The following is a 25,133-nucleotide window of genomic DNA, read 5'->3' as shown; positions in this document are numbered from 1 at the left end:
TCTAAGTTGGGTCAAATGACAGCTACACACCAAATTTTGAATAGATCGGTCAAGCAGTTACCACATAAGTTGAAGAGGGTAGGGGAAGGGGAAGGAGAAGGGGAATGGGATGGGGAAGGGAAGGAGAAGGGAATTGGATGGGGAAGGGAAAGTGGAAGAGGTTACGGGTTTGAAACTTTCCCAATTATCTAAGTTGGGTCAAATGACAGCTACACACCAAATTTTGAATAGATCGGTCAAGCAGTTACCACATAAGTTGAAGAGGGTAGGGGGAAGGGGAAGGAGAAGGGGAATGGGATGGGGGAAGGGGAAGGAGAAGGGGAATTGGATGGGGGAAGGGGAAAGTGGAAGAGGTTACGGGTTTGAAACTTTCCCAATTATCTAAGTTGGGTCAAATGATGGCTACATGCCAAATTTTGTATACATCGGTCAAGCGGTTGCCACGTAAGTTAAAAAGGTTGGGGGGAAGGGGAAGGACAAGGGGAAGGGTATGGGGGAAGGGGGAAGTGGAAGAGGTTACGGGTTTGAAACTTTCCCAATTATCTAAGTTGGGTCAAATGACGGCTACATGCTAAATTTCATATAGATCGGTCAAGCGGTTACCACATAGGTTACAAGGGGTAGGGGGGAAGGGGAAGGAGAAGAGGAAAGGGGTACGAGTTTGAAACCTACCCTATCATCTCAGTTGTGTCAAATGATGGCCATGAGCCAAATTTTGTCTAGATCAGTCAACCGGCTACCACATAAGTTACAAAGGGAAGGGGGGAAGGGGGGAAAGGAGAAGAAGGTACATGTTTGAAACCTACCCTATTATCTAAGTTGGGTCAAATTATGGCCACGTGCCAAATTTTGTCTAGATTGGTCAAGCGGTTCAGATTTCTATAGTGCACAAACATACAATCATACAAACATTCTCTTCTAAAAATAAGATATATATACATATACCTATATATATATGTATATGTATTATGCATATATACTGTATTATACTATGTATTACCATACTTACATATATATATATATATATATATATATATATATATATATATATATATATATATATATATATACACACACACACACACACACACATATAATACACTTGTGATTTGTGTTCTGTTATCGTACACTGAACACTTCTAAGGTCTCAAATCCAGCCCCAACCGACCTCCATTTCACAAGGTTACTCGAGGAAAAATCATAAACTTCAAGCCTAAGCCACAAAACATTTTTGGTGGTCTATGAAGTGTGACCTTAAGTGGGTAATTTTACCGTTACGTAAACGGTTCCAATCCTTTATATTTAGAGATAATCACAACACTGTCGTTTTCGTATTGACTCGTGCCGTGTGGTAAGCGAGAAGGAATGCTATTGTCATATATCAAAGATACGAGGGGAAGAACAAAGAAAAACGTTCCATAGTTTACTGAACATGCAGTTATTTCTGATTACAGAAGCTACGAATTTACCGGAATTTTTAGCAAATTGATATTTTAAGATAAAATTATTTATGTTGTATATAATTAACATCAAATAAACTAAGTGAAGAGACAGTTCGCTACTGAGCATACTGGACAAAATATCAGTACTGAAACCGATTAGGCTGTATTTCATATCCTTAACTTATGGAAATTATTAACAAACCTCATCTTTATGATGGAAACCAAATGTTTGAAATCTTCCGAAGTGGAGAAAATTTTTGAAAATGCATTAATGAAAAACTAACGGACAAACGTTACCTTTCACGTAAATTTCAAACCCAGCTGGAGGGTTCACACTTTTTCATACCTTCAGTCTAGATGAGTGTATAAACATCGTTCAGCAGAACGCCGTTCCCCATTTACAAAGTATGGCTTCAGAGAAATAAATGCATAAGGTAATTGTAACATTTAACTGTGATATATATACAGTATATGTATATATATATATATATATATATATATATATATATATATATATATATATATATATATATATATATATATATGTGTGTGTGTGTGTGTGTGTGTGTGTGTGTGTATTCATATAATATATAAATACTGTATATACCTTATGATAGACTTGACAGAGAGGCAGTGTGAAATATTATGATAGTGTATGAAACAGATCTGAAGAATGATCAAAAGTCTTTATTATAGGTTTTCAAGTCTCCATGTCTGTAAAATATTTTGGTGGGTGGAGCGATGCAGAGTAGGAAGGTAAGTAAATGTGTCATGAATTGCATGTAGAATGACTGACGCTTGCAGATGATATGTTATGGTTAAGAATAGTGAAGAGAAACTGTAGATACTCGAGAAAGAATTAGGAAGGATTTTCCAAAGGAGAATTGATAGTCAACGTGAGTGAGAATAATGTTATGAGGGTAAATGACCACCTGGACGATAGACAAATGAAAGGCCATGAGGATTTTGGAAGAATGGAAACAGGTTATACGTACAGGCATTTGGGAATATAAGTATAAATGATGTTGGTAGAACAAGAGAGGATGTGAGTCACAAAAATATGAAACTACATTGCTGGGTGTGTGCAAAAGATTGCAAAGAGACACTGAGTGTCTAAGGAAAGCGTCTACGGAAACAAAAATAAGAAGGAATTGTTGAGCCCAATCTCCATTTTGAACCGTTTTCTGCAGTGCATGTGCCTTAAGAAATTTGAGCGTGCAAGAAATGTGGAGATACGTGCAGAACATTATAATGATAGCTAGCGTAAAACGGTGGATCATAATGTTTTGAGATATTTTATAGTGTATAATTCGGAAAAGGAGACAAGGAAAACTTAGAACGTGCTTGATAATTGCATGGTAAAGATACTTGAAACAGATTACGTAAAATGCGCATAAAGTCACGGTGAAAAGAGCAGGGAGTCTCTGGAGATCAACATACTGCCTATTAGCCTCCGTAGGCGCATGAAGCGGCTGATGTGGACGTTTTCTGCGCAGGGTAGGTTATTCATTTAAAAATTCAGCCCTTATTATGAATGTGGCAGTGACCGCTTCCTTACTATTTTACGTTGGTAAAAAGATGGTGTTTTACTTGTTGCAAATATTCTCGTCATACTTCTTAAAGAAGGAGGAACAAACGAGCATGTACGCTGTTCAAAGGTGCACTTACTCTCTTAAACGGGAGGTTGGTTTTAAATACGAATTAATTGCTTGTGTGTTTCACTTGCAATTACATTCCCTCGCAACCGTCTGCGCATTAAACCCTCCGTGTTTTTCATAATTTCCGTATAAAGTGTTTGAAAAATGTAAAGGCAAGGGATGGAATAATATTACAATTTGTATCTTCTATGTCAATAATCAATACGAGTTTCTGACTGCAAGGCGTAGGCACTCTGTACACAGGTACTTTTTTCACGAAAGTTTGATCGCAAATGCGAATTAAACTGCGTGTGTGATTCACTTGCAATTATATTCATCTACAAGTTTTTGTACATTAAATCCTGCGTCTTTTATATAATTTGCTAATATATTTTCATCCACAAGTATTTGGAAAATGTACAGGCAAGGGATGGAATAGTTTTATAATCAATGCCTGTGTCAGTACTCAAGACCAGGGTATTTTATTAATCCTGATAAATACGAGAGTCTGACTGGAGAGACGATTTAACGACTCTCGCCCTTTCCAATGGTATTTTGCAGTTGTTTTCTCAACCCTCTGTTAGTAAGAAGGAGCAAAAGGCTGAAATATTTCTTTGCACGATGGTTGTCTGCTCTTCATCGGTGTTCTGTATCGCGTGCTGCCATTTCACACCAACCGCTCATGAAAAAGTTTACAGAATGAAATAGTACCATGTATGATCTGCAATGCTAGGCACACCTATAAACCAACTTCTTTTCATTATCAGCCAAGTCTTTATGTACTTTTCTAATGTTTCATAGGCTAATCCCTACCTCCTTCAACACTGACCATGAGACTATTTATTTCTCTCTCTCTCTCTCTCTCTCTCTCTCTCTCTCTCTCTCTGTAAATAAACAATTAAACACACACACATAATATATACTGTATATATATATATATATATATATATATATATATATATATATATATATATATATACATACACACACATGGAGGAATTTGCCAAATAATTTTCTCCTTACACTACGAAATATAATTTTTTTTTATATATTTTCCTTCCATGCAAATAAAAGTATCCACAGTTCATACTCTACCTGCTTTGTAGTTTAAAATACTATACGCAGTTCTGTACTGTTTTAGTTAGAGATTTTTTATTCTCATACTCGTCATTTTCTTATATTTGTATCTGACCTCTACACGACCCAAGGGCGGCTTAGCTTGGACGTGAATCCTTTAACAGAACTGGCAACGTAGTCCAAAATCTGTGCCGCGTTTATGATAAAAAGCATTGAGCACATCGTTACCCAGTGTAAAATATTACTAAGGGTTTTAAAATGATAAAAATAAATCATAGCAATGTTTATATTAGCATTTTTAGGCCTGTATTTTATTAAAACGCCAAGTAAATTAGCTGAGAACAAGTGATTAGGCAGAGCCATTCCCCACCCTTGTCCTGCCCAAAACGACAAGGTTGGGAAATACTTTAGTACTAAACATGGCGGAAGCTCCTTCGGATGCCGTGTTTAGGCACTAGGTACAGTGGCGTTCCTGAGGGGGGGGGGGCGGGAGGGGGCTGTTTGAAATCGCCCCCGGGCCCCAAAATGCGAAATTTAACAATTGCTGCTATGACTGGACAAGCTAAATCCAGTGGCCCCAAAATGGTCAAGGGCCCCATTTATATTTGGACCCGAAAGTCTGGGGCCCACTAAAGGGCCCCAATTTCCAATTTTGTGAACAAAAATGTAACAAAAATGTTATGTAAAAGAAATGGGGCTCTCCAGGGGCCCCTCCCAATCGTAGAGCCCATTATAGACCTTCTCGTACGGATCGGACGAGGGTGGGTAACGTTGATTGGGGTAAGGGCGGGGCCGATCTAAGGCAATTGATTACTCGATTAGGCTAAGTGGATCTTCAATTATATACTCAATGTACACCTAGTTTTAAGAAATAAAATTTCTGAAATTTGCATTTACAAGTGCCTTTAAAATGATCCTACAATTGCTCCTATTCTAAAAATTTTCCACGGTGGGCGGGGTGCTTACAGCGGCCCACCGAACCCCCAGCTGCTTTGGCTTGCTTCGCTCGCCTCCCACCCAATAAGAGGGGCCCCAGATGGGACTGTGCCGGACTGTGCCTGACTAATGGGAACGCCCCTGACAAGGTATCGTTTTTAATATAGAAAAATGGATGTATATAATACTTTGATCCCTGAGGCTAGTACAAAACACGGCGTCCCAAGTAGCTTCCGCCATGTTTAGCACTACCACCTCGAAGCAGGTGACGCGTAATAACAAGCCAAAGTAGCTCCGAATAACCTAGTACAAGCTGGTCATTCAAGCTTCTGGAGTGTGCATGACATAACGCGAGTTATGAATTGTAGTCTCGGCCCTTTTTTTAATCGTCCCTTTTGACTATTATATTTATACAACAACTGGCAACTAAAAATTCATATTCCATTAGCAGATACTGTTCTGCTGAAAAATCACACCCGCAAAACCAAAGTTTGTTGACAATTTTCCCTTGGAAGTTACGTCAGCGGCACAACTACGACTGGGGCCTTTCTTTCGTAGGCTATCCTATCAATTTTTTTCTTATTACCCTATCTCTTGCCTCACGAGTAACTTCCAACATAGCAAACTACAAAAACAAATGTTATGCAAAAGGAACTGCACTTACCGAAAGATGTACCTGGGAACTTCCGGTTACCAAATTTGGCAAATGATTGACTAGGCCGAGTTCCTTTTCAGCTTCACTTAAAGCTTTGGTCGCTCTCATCATCACAACCGCGGATGCTTTTGCATGTGCTCTTCCAAGTCAATTTCGTCTCTTCGTACACTTCTCTTTCTGTTTCAAACGCAAGGTTAGATCTTGGCTATTGTACGTTGCATGCGCGAAATTCACGAAAACCGCTAGGAACTGCTAGCGTGTTCAACAGCAGATTGTTGCCACAATTAGAAATGGTTCGAGATTTTAATTCCAATTTTAACCTGAGCAGTGAAAAAGTTATTCTTCTCTAAACATAAATATTTTGTTTATAGAATATCAGCACTTACATCAAGGCTATGAAATATAACTCCAATGTTTTTATTGTACATTTTTGTAAAATATAAACAATAGAACTGCATATGACAAGTTTCTTACGGCCCGGTGTGTCTTAGGAGACGTGTTCTCATCGGAATGGTGACGTCTCAAAAATTAGCCACATACTTGAATTTCTCTTTGTTCATGGAAAAGCAATATAAAAATGTTGAGAATTTAAACTCCAAAATCAACGACCGACTACTCTTGACATCCACAGTTATCCTGTGATCTCTGCCAATGATGGTACCTACATGCAAGTTTTACCGTAAGTTCCTACTTGCCACAGTAGCCAAATTGCATGCATCTTAATTTTTTGTTTGCCATGAAAGGGTAATTGTATTTACATTTACCGTAATGAAAAGACATTGCTATATTTTTTGTACAATGGCATGCTAGCACATGTATTGAAGGCAAATGCTCGTATTACATTGATATGCCCTATAGGACTATCTCAACAATCTACATACCGTGTTGGTGGATGAAAATATCCATTTTATTTATTTGCAGAAATATTATAAAGAATATTAATTGTTTTTCAACAGAATTACTGGGGACAGTTGCGTACTTGAAGCATTTTGCCCATTGCAGCTTTACTGACACAGGTTACTTACAATCTTAGCATGCAGATCTATTCTATTTGCTGTTAGTGAACAATCGTGTGGTTCATTTTCTTTTTCAGCCTCTGTATATATGGGAAGTGTATTAGCAAGTTCACGCCCCTCTAGTTTATGAATGATAATAATTAGACCTTAAAACACTGACTTCACAAGTCAGAGGTCCTGCGATGGGTTTTAGAGTGAGTCAGAACACTATAAATGTTTTGCTAAACGCCACTGTGCCTTGCTAAACCCCACTGTGCCTGTGTTAGCCTAAAGGACAAAGTAACTATTTAGTAGTTATCTGGCTATAGTGGATCACAACCAATCAAAGAATGGCATAGGGCTAGTAACATCCTAAATGAGATGTTGAGTATTGGTCTACTGTACCAGTGGTTTTCCCCTTAACAATGCCAAACCCCCAACCCTCATCCCTAAGGAAAAATTGATCTAGGCGATACTAAGCAAACAGTTATTGTTGCACAATCATTGCCAGACTGGTTCTGTATGAATCACAGTACCGTAGGTGTGGTTAAGTTGAAGGAATCCAGAGGGATAAGTTCCATTGCCCAGGTAGAATTAGGCACCTCTGGTTATGGTATGGTAGGGTAGGTTAGAATGGAATCCTTTATTTCATTATGTGATGTATACCACCGTAGGTCAGGATAGGTTAAGTGGTTCCAGAAGGTTCCAAACCCCATGGTCAAGTAAGACTCTGCGCCCTAGGTTAGGCTAGGCTGACACACACCTGTGTTTTGGTTTATGATTTATACCTAGGTTAGGTGTAGGGCTGAAGGAGATTAAACCCCCTCCCCTCCACCCATATCATAGAACAGACTACACTCTAGGTTAGGTCAGGATGCATTTTTGGTATTTCACTTTTTTGTATCTTACTTTCATTTCCTTGAAAATGAAGAGATTGAGCTTGCTAGACTATAGAAAGGAGATATAGACCATTACCAGAATTCCCCAGGGTGTCCAAATTTCTCCAAGGGAATTTTGGCCTTGGAGGGATTGAGGGCCTAATGAACTGATATACCAGAGGGTTATAACTTACAGGAGCCACCCTCTAAAGCCTCTGGTGGACGATTTTTTAAAATTACATTTTTGTCAATTTCACCAAGATGTGAACTGTAAAGATATTTTTTCATTGATATTCCAGAGTGAATTATGCTTACTGCTTAACTGAATAGACAAAAAGATGAGATAAATAAATAAAATAAATAGGAGTATTTAAGGCTGCATGTATAAATAAGTACTAGATATAAAAAGTAAAGCAGCAGGGAAGTAATGTTAATGTGTAAAAGAAACATTGATGATAGAGTATATCTTGCTTAAGAATATTTCTGCCTCTTCTTTTGTGTACTCTTGCATCCGATTTTTCACGTGTGAAAAAAAGAAAAGGGTTATTCAGCCACTCATTTCATCGATGATTTGGCACGTTCAGACTGCTTGTAATTTGCCTCGGAAAAATTTTTAAATCTTCATTTCTGAATCTAGACTCAGGTGCTTCTAGCAGTGACATGAGCTCCTTTCCTTCATCCCAGTTACCGCACCGTTATATTAGGCACAAATGACCCCATTAAACATAGTTTTTATATCTGGGATTCTTCTTCCTCTGTCTCCCATCGTGGCAGAACTAAACCAAAAGCAGCCCACTGCTTCTGTATCCTGCCCCCATACATCCTCTCAAAATACTCCTCTATGCCAGAGGGTGTAATGTAGGCTACCATTTGCCCTCGTCATGCATGGGGTTTCTCTCCCTCCTTCAGATTTTTTGGGTATCCTATAATGTTCCATCCTTCAAGGGGTGGGTGAATCTTATCGTTAGAGTTCATGTTAACTGTTTTGCACCTGATTGTTTTTAGCAAATCTCGGCAACCAAAAGTCACCATGTTGCTCTTCAGTGAAGTCGACCCTTGTGCAAAAAAAAAAAAAAATCTTAGCCTGTATGTGTTAATATTATTTTGTCACAGTATGAATAAAACCCCAACTACTATTCCAGTTGTTAATTGATATACGTCCACCACCGATGCCCATACTCATGGGGGGCCGTTGTTTTTGGAAATCAATCAATCAATCGATTTGAAATAAACCTACACGCTTCAGCATCCGCTTGCCAAAGGGTGCGGTGTAAAGCGGTGTCTAGTGAAAGGTTTTGTCCTCCCCCGCGCATGGCACTAACTGTTACTGCTAGTTGAATGCCGTGTACATATTAAGGCAGGTATAACGTTCAATATATTGATAAAGGTCAACTATATGTCAGCGTAATTTTTTTTTACTTTTTACTTTATTTGATAAAACTCCAGTCTTTGAAAACAAGAACCTGCCTTTTTTAACCTTTTTTTTTTTTGGTGTCAGTTTCATACTGCCGTTTGATACTGATACATCTGATATCATCATCATTTCCTTCATCAGTGCTCTTATCAGTCCTTAACTCTTTCATCAGTGTTAATAATAGCAGTTATTGGGTTTTGAGTCTTACTGATATTAGCTTAGTTTTCCAACAACATCCAATAAGAGGCATTTGTACTAGTTGCAGTATTGGTAATTGCAAAATTAGAAGTTCGACTTTTCTTTCTTTATCTATTTTAGTAGTAGTAGGAGCTGCAGTAGTAACACCTGTAGTCTTGACATTGTTAGTCAAATAACCTTTATTATTTAATAGTAGAGTACCATTTGAAAGGACCATCTTTACTCTCCTTTCGACCACAGTTTTTTCTTCTCGCTTTTTTTTTTTTTTCTTGACACCATTAACCAAATTTCCTTGGGCAAGGTTAGTCTTGTGGTTCGTTAGTGTTTTCTGTTGCACAAAAATTTTTTATTCCCAAGTATTTTAGAGCTTCTCGGCGTCTGAAAATAAATATATTAGCAACATCATGATGATGATGGAGCCCCCTCCTCTCTCTCTCTCTCTCTCTCTCTCTCTCTCTCTCTCTCTCTCTCTCTCTCTCTCTCTCTCTCTCTCTCTCTCTCTCTCGCACGTGTATCTCACTTATGCAAACGCATATTGGTTCATATATGCATCATTATAGGCCTAATTGGGCGTAGACATTAAATATGAAAGTTTGCATATAAAACGACACATGTATAAATATGTGTACACTGTGTCTTCCAGCCTTTAAAGTCATGTTCATGAGATATACAGTTTCCTTCTTGTTATACCACCATATTTTCCCATGAAAGGGAAATATCAGAATTATCCTGTAATATATCTGCTGCCTCAGAAAAATAATTTTATATATTAACAAAAAGTGTCAATATTCATAATTAAATCTCCATATATTCTAAGTCAATCACTACTGAATTCAGGTCATTCTGTCACATCGATTAAGTAAATTTTTAACCTCATAAGATCCCTCCTGAATAATAAACTTTTTGCTTTTGTTGTGTTTCATTTTTTAGGTTCTTTCAACTACCAACGCAGGGACGAAAAGCAGTTACAAAGTAAATGTTTTCCCTTCATTGAATAACCAAATAAGTATATATGTACAAACATGTTTATGTATGTCTTGATTTCACTATTCGTAGTTCATTTCCGTGATACCATTCAACACCAGTATCAGAGTAGATCGTTTACTTTAACAGATATTAAATTTTAGAAAAACTTACAGCAAATTCCGTCACAAATTTCCTGTCTTTCTGTGAGTAAAGTAAACACATCGGCGAAAGAAATGTGTAAATAGATTAGGTCTTCACAACCTTATTCAGGGACTAGATTTTTTCTTTTTAAGCATTGCAAGTTTCTCTTTCCAGATTTCTTATAGTTTCATGACTACAGTGATTAATCTCAGGAGCTGGAAATGATTTCTTCCCAGGAAGTTAAATTCTTAATGGCCGAAGGTTTTGAATAACCAAATCTTCCCAACTAGCCACACGCAAGATCAGATATCGGAACGCACCCCTTCCCCCTTCCACCCGTGGTCCAACCCCACGCCCTACAGCGACTTTCCAAGTACCCATATGCAAGATCAGATTCCCCTCTCCCTCCCCCTATGTAAAATCAGATTCCCCCACACTTCCCTCCTCCCTCCTCAAAAAAATAATAATAATAAGGCGTAGAAAAAAAAACTCGAATGCAGACGAATGCCTAATACTTTCACTCCGTTCACGATAGATAGCGCGGCAGTTCGTGCTAATGATCGAGCACGACCAGCTCGGTCGATAGCGCGCATGAGCAAATGCGAACCGATTGTTTTCTCTCATGGGGATCTCTTTCATGAAGCCCGCTCGTTCGCTCCCCAGTTATAGAGGCTGACCTGATCGAAGGTATCTTTATTCAGGTCGTGTAGTTCGTGGTTTTTTTTTCCCGCATAATCTGGTCAGTCTCCTGCTTTCTATGCATGCAGGAAGATGTTAAATGTTCAGTGGGAAGGTACAAAGTCTTCACTCCATACTTTCTCTCCTGCTCAGAATATCTTATAGTTCCTTTCCTGGCTCTCTTCGAGTCAGTTAAATGTTCAAATCATTTTACTGATCTTGTTCGTCTGTTGATGAAAGTTTAAAAGTAATTGGCTGGTAAACACACTAGATTATTTTTCTTTTTCTTTGGAAAGCAAAGCCAAATAGTGTTAGAATGGTGGCCAGCTTATTAGGAAAATCAGCACCTCTAACTCTTTCTGTCTTTCTCCCTTTGCTGTCAAAACCTGCAACCTGCATTCTCTCATATGCATACATACATACATACATACATACATACATACATAGGAATGTCCACACACATAGATATACATGTATATTTAGTTTTGCCAATTTTCTTTATTTTCACACACACACACACACACACACACACACACACACACACACACACACACACATATATATATATATATATATATATATATATATATATATATATATATATTATATATATATATAATATATATATTATATATATATATATATATATATATATATATATCACATACACAGTATATATATTATATATGCTTACAGATTTCCCCTGCCATCGTCTCTCTGCCTGCTTAGCGCAGGGGTCAAGTCCTATGTTTTAAGGGTGGCCACCCAGGGCTTACGCACAGAAGTGTGGAAGGGTACTTTTAAGGTGTGTCATTCGCATTGGGTCCACGTAGGAAATTAAATTATTCACTAGGGAGTGCTTAACGCCACGGAAACCGAACGTCCCAGATTTTAATCCTTTTCATCATCTACCTCCTACTGTGTGAGCTTTTGTGCTGGTTCTCAAATGTTCTTTACAGATACCAACTGATGCTCTGTTTTGTAGGAGATGGCTTCTGCCATCAGGCAGTCCGACAGTGATGTAGGGATGTGAGGCAGGCCACTCGCTCTGTCTTACTCAGTCCACCTTTTAGTCAGTAATAGAAGTCGCTGTAATTCCTTAGGCATGTCACATGCACGGCACTCTTTCTGTGAACTGGAACCTATAGTCTACAAAGCAGCCTTAGCCACAAGCGGCTACATGAGTTCTAAAAGGAAGACACTGCAGATCATCCAGCCATCATTGCAAAGTGCACATTGCAAAGCAACCCACGGTACGTCTGTTGGCATTCGAGTGTTACCATTTCTCTGTTCCTTATCCTGAATCTCTCATTTCATTTCATTTCATAATTTCTCTCCCCAGTAAATACTCTTTGATATCCAGTTACTCAGTGTTCAAGTGCTTCCCTGTAAGTTATACCTCCCATGTGCTTATAATTGCTGTTGAGAGAACCCACATTTCCATGAAGCTTTATTTAGGATTATTCTGTTTCCAGACACGTTATATTGTTCACCCTTGTTCCCTGGACATCCATCTTGCCTGGAGAATTCTGCCCTACTAAGGCAGATTTATCAATGTTGCAGTATTGCAAGAATTATGTAAATGTAGTGGATTCCTAAAGGAACCAAAATCTGTATTACCCAAGCCACTGGCTCTCCGTTGTGCTATAAATATGACATCTTTATAATAAAATAAAGTTTTATATATACTTACCAAGTAATTGCATAGCTATTAGTTCACTTTACACGGCAGCTTGAATTCAAAATTTTGCAGGTGACACTTTGCACGTCTGTGTAGGTGACCAGTTCCACCCACTAGCGGGAATATTAGGAATGACTTTAGCAGATAACCTCAATCTGTTCATGCCTTATGTCCATCAGCGGAAAAGAGGCTGGGCTCTGATTGTGTAATTACTTGGTATAAAACTTTATTTTATTATAAAAATGTCATTTTTGTATAAGTAACTTACCCAGTAATTACATAGCTATTAGTTTCTTTTAACAGGTAGCTTAAAATTTTTAAATTGCAGGTCACACTAGTTTGTTTTGGTTATGGCGACGTGCCCCGCCCACTTTCGGGTGGAAGAAGAGGTACAACATAACAAAGAGCTTCAATTTGTTTCTGCTGGCTGTGATTGAAGGACTGTGGTTGGCAGCAGCTTGAATTTTGAAATTTATACTTTGCTGGTTGTTTGTTTTATCTACGATTGGTGAAGTATTTATTTTTGTAGCCTTTCGGCATAATTTCCTACGACTCTTACACTGTTTGTGTTCAATGTAGGGGACAAACTTGTTCAGTGGATTTACGATGTGAGGAATGTAGTGACTGGGATTTCAAGAAGTGGAAGATAGATTCACATCTTAAGAAACTAGCTAGAGATAGGAAGAGAAAATCTATTGCTAGGGAATCTAGTAAAGCTTTTGCTAGTCAGGATTCATCCGCTAAGTCAGATGCAATTGCACCTGTAATTTCTTCCAATCCCGTTCCATCTCCTCCACCTGTGCAATCCTCTCCTTTACCCAGCTCTCACGTTTCCAATCCCAACACCATTGTCAGTCTGGAGTCGAAAATCGACACTCGCTCTGAGTTAATTGTGCAATCGATCATTAAATTAATGTCATCTGTGAAAGTGTTAATGGATAAAAGTGAGTCAGAGCGCCCCATGGCGCCCAGTGCAAGTGCAGTGGTAGTGGAGGAGATGGCTGTTCAGCCTGCCGATTCTACTAGGCCAAGGTCCCTGACATACTCCCCAGCACCTAGGAGGAGGAGTCAAACTGGTAGCCTAAGGGAGGTCATTGGGGTCTGCCCCTGAGCAGTCGCCCCTCGGTTCAGTCTGTTGATGAATCCCAGACTGTAACCAAAGGCCGTTGGAAAGGCCTTCAAGTGAGTGCTCACTGTACGTCCTCCAGCTCCGAAGATTTTAGTCTCAGGTGCTCACGGCACTATGTGGACAAGTCATGCCCACTGAAAAGGAGTGCAGTGGATTTCGAGATTTCTTCTCCTGTTCCTTGTAAGAAGGGCAAGGATTCAGTGCGCCCCTCGTGCAGTCACTGGGATAGCCCAGATCAGTTCTCTTCTGCTACATCAGACGACGATCATAAATTGGCTCCAAAGTGCCTTGTGGCACATAGACGATTTTTGTTGCATAAGGGAACCCATTCATCAGGAGTTACTCACCCAGCACCTTCCTTTCTACAATCAGCGCCCAAGCGGCCAGCAACTAGCGTTGAAGTGCCCAAACTCCCGTTTACAGATGAGTGCCCACTGGCACCTGTTCACCATCAGGTTTCGTCATCGGCTCCCGTTTCTACAGTGCTCCCTGAGCGCCCATTGGCACCTGCTCCTCCACCGCATCATTGTAGTGACGTCTCGGACAGTGTTCCTCCTTTGATTGACCCAGTTCAGAGCAAACTTAACAATATTCTAAGTTTGCTTCAGAAAGCTCCTCCTACAGCTCGGACGACAGCGGACATCGCTTTCTCCTGTTTCTTCTGAAGAAGAGGTCGTTCCAGATCAAGATGCTCCCTTGTTGGCGTACTCTGTGTTGTTGAGGTTCTTGCTATCGACTTTCCCAAGCTTCTTTTCGCCAGCTACTCCCTCCTCTCCTGCTTCAACTTTATGGAAGCACCCTCAGTTGGTTCTTTGAGGTTACCAAAATTGGTTCTCTCCTCTTCAGCGAAAAAGGCATTGAACGAAGTAGAAGGGTAGTCCTCTGAGAAGAGGGAGCAAGGTAAAGCAGTTTTTTGCTTCCTGCCTTCCAAGTTGTCTAGGTCGAGTTATAGGTTTTACACAACGGGAGAAGCACCTACCCTGGGAGTCTCTGCCTCCTCACAGGGAGACTTCTGCAGCCTTATCGACTTGGCTAGGAGATCAGCTTTCTCCTCAGCCAAAATTATGTTTTCAGCTTCAGAACTAGCGCACCTCAAGAATATTTTTAAGGTTTTTGAAGTGATGAGCTTCCTAGACTGGGCGGTGGGCGCACTAGCGCGCAAGATTAGAGACTGCTTCTTTTTACCTCAAGACATTTTTACAGACCTCTTAGGAGTACTTTCCTGTATTGACAGGGGCGTTCGCGACAGTACACAGGAGTTAGTTGGTCTTTACGCCATTGGTGTACTTAAAAAAAGAGAGCATTGGTGCTCTATTGCTTCAAAAGGCATCACTCCGTCCCAGAGATCGGCCCTCCTCTTCTTCCCCTTGGACAAATGAAAACAAAAAAGATTATTGCACTTGGTGTTATGAATTAAGGGGTTTATTCTCCAATACTTGTTTATTATTGTTATTATGCCCTTGTTAACTTTTTTTGGGGGGTGATTATGGAAGAATAGAGTTCTCCCTCTCTCCCTCTCTCTGAGAGCATATTTGTATTGGAATGTATTCGTTGCGTTATTTACTTTGCTCTAATTCATTCTTATGATAATTTACTTTGAAAATTATGCTTTGGAAAATTACGCTGTTACTTTTTAAAATGTACTTTTGGCATTTACGTAAATTAATACCTAGCTCCCATCATGACAGGTTATATGGTGGAAAGGGTTTTCAAATTATTATCAGAATATCTCGTTAGGTTTTATGTTAGGCAAAAAGAAATGGAATTTCTTTCAGCGAGTGAACAATGAGAAGTGGAACTGGGTGTGTTGGGGAGAACATCTGCTACTGGTGACATCAATCACCCCATACAACACTTGATCACTGATTTAAAATTTAGGGAAAAGAATACAAAAATTTTCTCACTGAATGATTGGTGCTGATATGCAGGCTCAAAGTATTTAACTTAAACATCAACAATGCCTTTACTTTACTTAAAACATTGAAAGAAAATCTGAACTGGATATGGTGGTCTTGGAATTGTGGGAGTGAGACGATAGAACACACATGCTGCTAGGAGTTGTCACATGTATTTTAACAAACACGAATTTTCGAACTGCACTTCACTGACAAAGGAATTGTATACTTCCTCTGCCGCAACAGTTTTCGAACAACACACTTAGCTAACTGTTCATGGCTAACACTTGCAATAAATCCCTGGCAAAGCACTTCCTAATTCCTAAATATTAGTGTTTTTACTCTACTGCACTGCTTCTCACAACGCGAAATTTCGCAGGCAGTTATTCTGTGTCGCTAACTTAAGAACTTTTTTTGGCGCTCTTGCCTTTATCCTATGGTATGATAGCTAAAAATTAGCTACAAATCACTTCTTTTTAAAACACTTCTTCCCTATAATAACATATCCTGAATGTTACAGCAATTATAATAATAACCCTTACCTTGTTATCTTTAGCTTCGGTTCTGTCACCCTTTGTCTTACGCCATGGGAATAATGGAATCGAATTAATTTATTTTAAGAATTACATTATTCCTCAATTTGTCTTCCTTCCTAGTCTAGTAATAGTAAACCTAATTCTCGTTACTGATTGACTAGGATCCTGGCAAGGTCGCCACTGTTGCGTTCTGAGTCCGGTTGGAAGAGTTGAATTGGATTTTGAATGTAATTTGCCTTAGGGGCCAACACCTAGAACTAAGAACATAAGCAATAAATGTAATTACTAAGATGACTTACCTCGATATTACATCTGTTTAACAGAGAATGGGATGGGCTCCTTTCAAACCAGTCAGGTAACTTTAAATTGAGTTTATTTACAAGCTGAGCAGTCAGAAAATTAATATGAAATGGCTGACTGAGCAGCAAACAAGGCACATGCAGTGTGCAATAAAAGTAAAACTGTACGTAACAAATAATATATCTGAGAAGGGCTACAGCCCTGAAAGAGTTGGATACTCAAAATAAAAACCACTGCTGTTGAGACTGGCTTATAAAAAATAATTAACAGTAATTTTAGCACAACGTGAACGTAGACGGGGGGCCTGATCACATGCTCCAGGACCGCTGGTGGTCAGAAGAGTCTAGTACGTAGCAAGATGGTGGTTAAACGTCCAAGGCAATTTGGTTCACAAGGGTAGGGGCAGAAAACTCGAAGAGCCAGATAACAGGATTCTGGAAAAGAATTCCAGGTTAGCAATAAAATACATAGACTTTCTCTCACATGAAATTACTTATTCACGATGGAGGAAATTATCAATTTGATTTAATTATCACATGGTAACACTATGGTGGGAATGTTCTAATTATTATCGCAGAACAAACTTAATTTAAGCTTGGAACAAGTCATAAAGGCAAATGTGCTTGCCAGGCTGTGGGAAACAAAGGGACTTTGTTTTGGGAGAATGAAAAGTTGGAAATACTGAAAATGGAGAGAAAATTCATGAGAAGGAAAAGAGCACTTGCATTATTTGCAACTTCAAGACATACCTTATTGCATCTGTGCGTGGAGCTCACTTGCAAAAGATGAATTCCGGCCGCAGAAGTCCTGACACGTGGCCAGTGTAAGAGGGAGAACAGCACCAGCTTAGCGCTGTGGAGGTCTATAGCGGAGTCGATGAGAGGGGTCACCGAGGCATCCCATTCAATTTCTATGGATGGGCACAGGACATTGGTAGATCTGGAAGAAGCAATAACAACCAGTACAAAGGTCAAAGGGAAATAGGTCTTATAGTTAAGACTAACTAAGGGTCAACCTAGCAGCCCAATTACTGTCCTTACTGGTCCTTCTTCCCTAACAGCTTTCTGTCCCCGAAAATCATACGATTTTGGGGTTAGGACACTTACATCTGTCCCCCCCTAGTGGGGTCTCCTCCAGCTGCCATGAAATTTAATTTCCCAGGTAACAGACTGGAGGGACGAATTTTCTAAATACGTGAAAATATATATAATGTATATATATGTTTAATATATATATGTGTGTATGTGTGTGTATGTATGTATATAAAAGGAAAGGAAAAGGTGGAAACTGTAGAGAAGAATTTCTTACATAGTACGCACAGTTATCGCATTTGAAGAACTGAGAGTGAAAAATGTAGAAACAGGTGGAAAGAGTGGTAGTCGGGTTAGCATAGATGAAAGGATGACTCATTGTTTTGAGGTGGTCTGGTCATGTGGAAAGAATGAAGGATGATAAGCTGGTGAAAAGAGTATACAATTGGAATTGGAAAAAAGAGGGAGGAAGACCAGGGAATGGTTGGGTAGTGGCTTGAACGAGGTACTGTATAGCAGAATCCCTAACATCCAGAAAGCGAGAAGTTCGTTTAAGGTAGAGGTGAATGGCGCAGTGTCTCTGTGGATTTCCATGCTCACCTGATGACCATTCTGTGTGGGTGTATGGAGCTGCTGAAGTTATGGAAGTTTTCACCCCTTGTTAAGGGAACCAACTTAATGTTGAAAAATATATATATTCATACAGTTGTGTTGCTTGCCTTTGCCTTTCTCCATCCTCGTTGGACAATCTACCCACTACCGTAGAAGTATTCGCCTAATTCATTTCTTAAGTCATCACAAGCATATATATATTGAACATTGATCCTGTCGCCGGTGAAGAGAGTGTCATAACCACACTTGTCGAGATGACTCCTATTAATAAAAAGAATCCGTGGAAGAAAACGTATCTTCATTTCATGGTGCATGTGATATTTTTTTCCAATTCAGTATACGGTAGTATTCGTTTCTTCTATCTCTGCAACTCGAAAATATGAAGCGTTTTGAAATTCTTAATTGCCTCTTATCGTTCTCTGTACTAATTAATTGCCGATGCGTCGGTAAGTAAGAAAGAATGTAAGAGGGTATAATAATACGTTTTATAAGCTCAATGAGACCCTTCGAAAGTTGTTCCGATTTAAGACAGTTTTTCGGATTTGTAATAATCGTAATATAAATCCTGATGAGGATTTTAAAAATGGTCATAAGGAGAATTATCTTAAGACTCGAATACAGATTTCAGTTATTTTACGAAGTGAAAGCATAAAATCACGTGACCTGACTTGATGCCATATGTTATTTTGTAAGAAATTGTTGAGTTTAGGAACGGGTAACAAACGGCGTGAAAACTAAATTTATGCTGAAGAGAATCCTGAAGTGAAAAGCAACAAGGTTTTTCATGTAAAATATGTCAGAGGTTGATGTAGAAAAACCTTTCAAGTTCTTTATTTCATAAGCGGAAAAAATACTGAGGAATAGCTTCACGTGATTATGGAAGTTAAAGAATAAACAAATTTCATGAGCCGTGGCTCATGATCAAGTCATCCCACACACTTTCCAGGAGGCTGATCATCGAGGTCTCAAGCTTGAAGATCCCGTTGGGAGGTAGGGCCATCGGTGCACTGTAGGCATTACTTAGGTATTTTGCAGCGTCCCTTTGGCCTCTAGCTGCACCCCTTTATTCCTTTTACTGTACCTTCTTCCCTCTTACTTTCTACCTTCTAGTAAGCAATTTATTCATAGTGCAACTGCGAGGTTTTTCTCCTGTTACACCTTAAAAATATTTTTTCTGTCAGTTTCCGTTTCAGCGCTGAATGACCTCATAGGTCCCAGCGCCCTGCCTTTGGCCTAAATTGTATATTCTGTCTATCTATGTATCAAGCTTGAAGAAATATCGATTATTTTGTAGCATAAGAGAAACTTGTATTTACAGTCCTCTTGAAGAGGAAGGCTCCAGAAAGTATTCCCGAAGGCGTATGAGACACATATGGGATTGAATGACGAACCTAACTTTGCAAAACTTCTTTGACAGGAAGGCGACTTGTATTTGTGAGCGTTTTTCATGAGTTTGGAGCGTACACACAAACCTGTTAAGCAACCTGAATGTTGATGGTCAGGGCAAGTTGGTAGAACAAGCATGACATCCTCAGTAATATTGAAATAAGGCTGAGTTCTCGGTCAGTCTGGGAAACAGGTACTTCCAGTTGGTAAGAATTATGTGGAAAAGATCATCCTTTATTTATTTATTATTATTTTTTTTACAATTTACAAGACATATCACAACACAGACACGCATGTTTGTATATGTATATAATACACATATATATATATAATATATATATTTGTGTGTGTAGGTTGGGAGGTAGGGGGCGTGGCGTTTAAAATTTCCCGTTTTTTCAAGAAAACCTGTCTATTTAGATCCAGCTTTTTAACATTAATCTGAACCCCTAATAATTTGATTGGCTGAAAAACTCATCTAATAATAATCAGGGTAATACCAACAATGCCATTAAAAACTCATCATCTAGCCCCCTATTAAAATGCAAATGCAAGTTGTCTTTTACGTATTCCAAAACTCATTTGAGAACTATTCCACTCTTCAAAGGAGACAAAAAAACCATATGATCTTTGTACGTCTTACTCACTTGTTTTTTTCATACTTTGCCTCTGTCCAACAGGTGTCGGGTAATTTATCTGGGTCAAGCTATGAAAGAGAGAGAGAGAGAAGAGTAATTACTCCTAATTGCCGCACCGTTAAGAGAAAAAGTACACTGAAGTGGACCCAATTAGACTAAATTAGTTTCGAAGTTTCAGAATCTGACGTGACGGGAATACACTGTAGAGTTGAAAAGCAAATTGCATTTCTCGGTGATGGTATCTACAGTATGCCATTATCTGAAAGTGTGGGATCCGTCATAGCTTTTACTTGCCGTCTTGAATAATCTTTTTCTTCGGTGATCTTAATAATAATAGTAAAACATATGAGACAAAAACATTTGCACTAAAACAAATGTCATCCATACTTTCAAGAGCTCACAACAAAACCCACGTTTTTACAAGAGATAAATGGACAGGCAGTAATGCTGGTTATCGTTCGTGAGGTTTTTGCATTGTTGCCTGCAAATTACTTGCAGTATATCAGAATACAGTGAAGCTGAAGAAATCTACAAATACGCGCAATCACGACGAGATCGCAGCCGGGAATCAAAATTAATAGGTCTAGTTATTTAGGCTAACAGAGCAGTCCAAGAACGTGCCGAAGGTTTGTTGGTATTAAATCTCGTTCCGAGTAGCATCCACGACTGGGTAAATTAAAACTTGAATGAAAAGTGAAAGCTATATAGAGAGAGAGAGTTTTTGTGTGGAATTGCTAAAAATTGATATGTTTGACTCTTTTTTTCAGTTTTATTGCAGGCAAAATATATTTGATAATCTCGGTCATAGAGGAATACTATTCAAAACAGTTTTCGTACAAAAGTCCCATTGAAATTGAATTTTGAATTTAGGCCATTAGGGAAAAATTAACAATAAAAGGTGAAATTAAACTTCTGAGGTCACGATAACAGGGTGAACTCGGAGAGGACCGTGGTTTTTTTTTTTTCTTTCTTTTTACCGAGACATAGAGCAGGCAATAGAAGACAGGGTAAAAGGAGCAGTTATGAACTTTCCAGTTTTCTTGTTAATTGGAAAGGACATATTTTTACCAGTTGTTACTCGTTTAGGGTTTAATTTACACCTCTCTTGTGGTTTCTTATGCCACTCGCACTGCACGGCAACTCGTGTAAGTGTTACAGAGAGCTCGGCTTCCTATTTGCCACAATCCCCAGCTGTTCGTGAAAACCCAAGGGCGATATGGCAAATAATGTCAACAACAGAAAGAGCGGTCCGACAATCGTAAGATTAAAAAGGTTAGCTAGTTCGCGATCAGCAGAATGAGGACATTTCCGTGGATTTATTTTTATTTTTTCTTGTAATCGTGCGCTAGATGGTTTATAATCATATATTTTTTACCCGGGTAATTTGCCATGCAAACTTTTCTGGCTAATACTTGGTTATACTAAAATTTACAATTTTTTTTAAATCTTGGCACTGAAGTTTGTATTGCACAAGAACTTTTGAATTTTATTCCGCTCTGGCCAAGATTATAAGGTGTATTTACTGTTTTACTCCTCCAACTACTTCTCCACGACACAGACCTGAATTCAGTATAGCTTTGCGTTTAGGACATTAAGATAACGAGCTTCGTCGATTGTTTCGTCCTTACAAACAAGGTATTATTGGCATTGGGGTTTAGCTCCATCAATCGCGTTACTCCTTTAGTACTACCGTAAGGTCAACTATCTACCCTCTCGGGCTAAATAAATATTCCCCTCAGCAGTATTGTCTTGGAGTTTGCCTGTGGTGGGGTTGTGTCTTTTGTGAGGTGCGTGATATTCATTTGTGATTCTACAGACTAGAACTGCATATTGAATATTCTGAGTGAGAATGTTTTTTTAACCTAAATGCCTTAACTATCTGTGGCAATGAATGTTATCGTCAGTGCACATTAATAAAAAATATCGAGTTTGGGAACTTTTCTTCCATAGAAATTACATTTGCCGTCCTGTGTCAAGTGTTAAAACTATACTGAGAAGATATTTTTACTAATTTAATGTTCAGAAGCAACATAAGTCTGCTGACCAGGAAGTAGGGGATTTGTGACAGACGCACAAGAGCCCAAGCTCGGTAAAGTTTAGAAAGCTGGTGACATAGACGACATGATTTGAGTGACATATGTCAACCGTCTGCGGTTCTCCAAAGAGTCGCTTATGCCAGAAATTGACTAATTGATTTTATCTGACATTACAATGACTGTTGTAGTCGACGCCGGGATTCAAAACGCAAGATGTGTTTTGACAGAGCAATTGTTAATATCAGCAAACCATTGAAAGACGTTTACACGACGTGAGAATATTACTGAACGAGCTTGTTGGCGGGCGCTGGAACTCAACCCTGCTGTCTCCCCTACGCTAACTACCCTGCCCCCACCCAGGGCGGACAAACCGGTTTGTAGGAGGAGGGTGGATGTCTCTCCTACCCTCCCGTTCCCCTACCTCCCACGCCCCACCCGGGCCGGACAAACCAGTTTACAGGGGTGGGTGGCTGTGTCATGTTTCCCCTACTGTCACAAGGTTATTATTATTTTATAGATAATAATAGTGAATAGTTGACGTTGTATGTACCTCTTATGACATCCAATCCAAACAGCAGTCAAATGAACTAGGTCACTGGATTTAGTTTCATAATTAAAAGTTTGCATATCTCAATACAGAAGTAAACCAACCTACCAGATAAAGTGATTTCAGCGACACCATTGACGGTTAGTCTTGATACGTAACCAACTCCGGAAGAAGGTAAGCAGGCCTTCCAGCATTTTTTATATGCTATTGTTTAGGAACCTTAAGATTTGCTTACAGGTACGACAGGTCATTTACAAATTATGTTGCATTTTGATTAAGGTTGGAACTGCAAAGTTGCGTTATTCTAATTTGCTTCCTGGTAGCGTGGATTTTCGGGACAGGAAAAATTGTCGATGTTTGGCTGTATATTTTTTGCAAATATAAGTGTTTCCGCAGGTTGCAAATATAGTTTGAGCCTGTGTCAAAAATGTTTATTAATGCATCCGTTTCACGTAGGTGTCAGATACGTACCACTTTCATTTTTCATTACTTTGAAGCGATTTCCTATATAGGAACGACTGAGGTTTAACAGGCGATTAAATTTTGGGATTATGAATTTCCTTTGTTATAAGTATCATGAACTTCGTAACGGTTACGTTTACTACGTGGATTTTTAAAGATTTTTTTCACTCTTGGATTATCAGTTGGGATTAAGGCGTTCTCCCCCTCCATTTTTATTGGTGGTTATTTATTTATTTAGTGGCGGTAGGGATTAAAAGTGACGAATATGAGCTGGTAAGATTTTGAGATGCATAAGAGGCCGAATGTAAATCTAATTATTGCCTTCTCTCTTTGTCCTTATGTCCAAAAGTTGTCTCAAAGCATTATTGTTTAGTCATCTTACAAATAAAATTAGTACAACACCATTGTTAATTTTATATCAGTTCCATGCGGTCTCAACAGTTTCCATTTTCATGTAGATCTTCCCTAAGTAGGTATGAAGAAGGGGAGGCAGAAATTAGTGCATTTTATTGTTTCATATTTGAGACAATAAAATGTTACATATGAAACGTTATAATAACTGATTCTTCTCTCTCTCTCTCTCTCTCTCTCTCTCTCTCTCTCTCTCTCTCTCTCTCTCTCTCTCTCTCTCTCAGAAACATGGTTCTGACGTATTCTTTCCCAGTTCTTATATATAATCGAGCTTTTTCTTCTTTTTTTCCTGGTTTGCTAGCAGTGAACTAACAGTAGTATTACAGATGGGCCTGTTTTCAGTATTTTTATTTTTATATTTTGCATCATTTTTATTTAGATTGTTTTAGAGTTTAGTATTTTTAGTTTATGTGGAAAGTTTTCATTCATAATATAGACGCTTCATGGCTCATGTGTGTGTTTTGGCAGTACACTCAAAATTGCGGAAATAGAGATGTTTCCATACATACACGTTACACCTAGACCCTATCAAGCCACATTCTTATTGGTATTCAAAACTTGAAAACAAATGTATACAAACACGTTAATATGAAAAGCTACACGCATGTACACACAAGCTTTAAAACATTCATACACACGTACGGACATCTAACGGAAATAATTCCTAACGTACTTCCACAGATACACAGACGAACGTCGGCCTTAGATACGCGTCACTGGTTTCGATGAGGATCCGAGCACACTTGCCCCATTTTCATCATCACCATCATCACCATCATCATCGGCCGCCATGGGATCACTCTTATCAGCGGGTCACAGATCTCGTAATCTCACCCGTTGCGTCAATGCCGATTCTCCCAAATAAGGAAGTAAGTCTCTTTCCTAAATAAGGCTGTAAGGCTGCTCGCGAAATCTGACCGTGAGGGCAGTGAACTTCGTTCCTGATTTGCGAATAAAGAAAATTCGCAGAGAGGAGTTAACTTCGCGTTAATAAGGTAAAAATGAACGGAAACGACAAAATGACTCATCATGTTCGTGTGTAAAATTTGTGTTCGAATGTCGTTTTTATATTAACTTTTATTTTATAAATGCAGTTAGGAACAGGAAAAAGGTTGAAAAATTAATGCGGACTTTGATGAGATTAACGAGAATTATGTAGGAAGGCATTGGAAAAATAATGCAGTATACTATATTCGTTTGATACCTGATTTTTAGCTGCATTATTTTATAAATGCTAATCACCGAATAGTAACAGTAGTTATTTTTATTTACTGACGAGGGAATTCTTAATCTTGCTCTTGTACCGAGTGACACCGGTTACACTCACTTAATTAGTTGGAGGGTATTTAAAAAGCTAAGAACTTCCTCATGACCAAAAGCATTCTTTTATTTCAGCCACTAGCAAAAACACTTTCTAGCTCGTCTAACACGTTGAAGGGGGATTCTTTTCAACTT

General features: G+C 38.9%; 1 protein-coding gene and 1 long non-coding RNA gene across 2 annotated transcripts in view; one reads left to right on the top strand and one right to left on the bottom strand.

Moving 5' to 3' along the window:
• Cda5 (Chitin deacetylase-like 5) overlaps window positions 1–5,996 on the bottom strand; it is a 402,422-nt gene extending 396,426 nt beyond the window's left edge. Inside the window, exon 1 of the mRNA XM_067086775.1 lies at window positions 5,757–5,996. The gene's annotated coding sequence lies outside the window, so the exon portion shown is untranslated. The remainder of the gene's footprint in view (window positions 1–5,756) is intronic.
• A 232-nt stretch (window positions 5,997–6,228) lies between these two features.
• The window catches only part of LOC136828681 (uncharacterized), a 120,619-nt gene continuing 101,714 nt past the window's right edge, over window positions 6,229–25,133 (top strand). The window contains exon 1 of the long non-coding RNA XR_010850170.1: window positions 6,229–6,426. This is a non-coding gene — a long non-coding RNA (uncharacterized lncRNA). The remainder of the gene's footprint in view (window positions 6,427–25,133) is intronic.

This window comes from Macrobrachium rosenbergii, chromosome 43 (genome assembly GCF_040412425.1).
Source record: "Macrobrachium rosenbergii isolate ZJJX-2024 chromosome 43, ASM4041242v1, whole genome shotgun sequence".
In the NCBI taxonomy this organism is placed as follows: Eukaryota; Metazoa; Arthropoda; class Malacostraca; order Decapoda; family Palaemonidae; genus Macrobrachium; species Macrobrachium rosenbergii.
This window is presented reverse-complemented; position numbering and strand designations above follow the sequence as displayed.